Source organism: Grammomys surdaster, unplaced genomic scaffold (assembly GCF_004785775.1).
Source record: "Grammomys surdaster isolate TR1022 unplaced genomic scaffold, NIH_TR_1.0 118185, whole genome shotgun sequence".
In the NCBI taxonomy this organism is placed as follows: Eukaryota; Metazoa; Chordata; class Mammalia; order Rodentia; family Muridae; genus Grammomys; species Grammomys surdaster.
Window position 1 is genome coordinate 1 of NW_021614638.1, and position 2,000 is coordinate 2,000.

At 43.1% G+C, this 2,000-nt stretch overlaps 1 non-coding gene across 1 annotated transcript; it reads right to left on the reverse strand.

The window, feature by feature from the left end:
• Positions 1–1,739: 1,739 nt before the first annotated feature.
• LOC114635813 lies at positions 1,740–1,818 on the reverse strand. The gene has a single exon (XR_003713529.1). It is a non-coding gene; the product is annotated as a small nucleolar RNA SNORD115 (small nucleolar RNA).
• Between the last annotated feature and the right edge of the window lie 182 nt (positions 1,819–2,000).

The window sequence follows — 2,000 nt, forward strand, 5'->3', positions numbered from 1 at the left end:
TGCTTACCTGGCAGGCAGAAAGGGCTTCCCAGGAAGGAATGTTCACATGTGAGTGTGGCGGGCTTCAGGGTGGAATGCTCTGCCAGGGATATCATGGATTACTAGTTTGAAAATTTGAAGAACGTCTTCTCTAAAGAAGGAAAGAGGAAGCTGTCAAGGTACTTCATTTTCCATCACAACTAAACTATTTAAGTGGAAAGCCGTAGTGCAAGAGGTCTCCAGGAATAATTGAATTGAGCAGCACCCAACCGCTCTTGGCTATTCTGTCCTACTGTGAAGGACAACCACAAGGGTTCCTTTTTACTAACTTGGTGAGAAGGTCTATGCAATCACACAGGACAAATATGTTACAACCCAGACATAGTACTCCCTCTAAAGCAGTAGTCAGATCATATATGCACAATGCCAAGGTATTGGGTAGGGTCCAACACTCATCTTGAGATCAGCAATTGATAAAAACTGTACCATAAAAAGGCAACTTCTTAGAGTTTATAGAGTCCCATTGAAGGAACCCACATGTGCCCCATGGTGGTTGAAGGGAGGGTTCATTTGACTCCAAAGACTAACCTACAGGTGTATACTAATTGAGTCATACTCTTCCGTGAACTCATCACAGCTCCTGGGTCCAAGAATAGCATTTTCAATATTCTGCCCCTAGTCAATTTATTTTAAGGTGAAATGGCTTGCCATGTCTGTATACTGAGAAGGTGAACCCTGTTTGTGAGCTTTGTAGGGGAATACTTGACATGAATGACGTTGTCATTTGGTTCCTGAAAATGTGTTAACTTGTTAAACAAATTCTAAAGTAGGCATTTATTTCCTGAATACAAGGAAACTTCTTTTTTGAATGCAGTGAAAAGAAGAAAGAGCTACATGAAAAAGTGCAATGTAAACATGGAGGTTTGTGGGAACCAAGGCAACACATAAAACCTTAACTCAACCACATGGAAATGTTCCTTGTGGTGTGAGGGTTTTTCAACTAATTGACAGTAGTTTTGCCTTTTGCAAAGACATTATGTGGAGGCCTCCCATACTGGAAATCTAGAGAAAACATCATTCTCACTGATCAAGGCTCTGTCCCCTGGGTTTCATGTGTCAGAAAATGAGCCAATTCTGCAAAGTCTTGGAAGGATCTGCAGATATCCTGTCACTCCTGAAAATTTGGTAAACAAAGTTGGAGGCCCATGATGAGGAATGAGTTATACTGCTCTTAGATCTTTCATTAGGTCATCCTTAGGTGGGATTAGAATAATTGGGATTTCGGCATATTCTTTTCATCCTGTAATTCTCAATATCTACATGTCAGAATACACTGACAACTGACCCTCCCTTGCTGCATATGGTTACTATGTTTCCTGATAATCAAGACCTCAGAGTGGCTGAGATTCTGAAACCAAAACATGATGGCTTGGGCCACTTCTAAAGGAGGCCAAAAGCAAAGATCATTACACTTACCTGAGATCTGTGAGTCTCTGGGCTCTACCAGTGCATATCAGATGACTGAAAAACACCAGAAAAGACCAGGCTGTGATCAGTAGGGGAGACATGCAGTCTTGCATTCAAGTAGAATGTGAGACTAGGTCCTTGTTGGCACACAGTCTTGCCAAGACAAGTTGACCAGGAGTGTCCAGGTTTCCACTCATGGGAAACAGGACAAGGGCTTGTGAGGACCTCAGGAAAGTCCTCCCAAGAGGTCCCCAATGAGTGAAAGGACCACTTGGACCCCTGTCCTCCTGGTTGGGCCTCAGCGTAATCCTATTGAGCATGATTTTTATGTCATCACCTCTCTTCATGACATTGGGTTGTCATCATTGACCCAAGCATAGAGAGAACACAGCTTCCTATGCTTTGATACCACACAACACCAGTGCTTACCTGGCAGGCAGAAAGGGCTTCCCAGGTTGGAATGGTCCCATGAGAGTTTGGTCGGTTACAGGGGGGAATGCTCTGCCAGGGATATCATGGATTACTAGTTTCAAAATTTGAAGAATGTCTTCTCT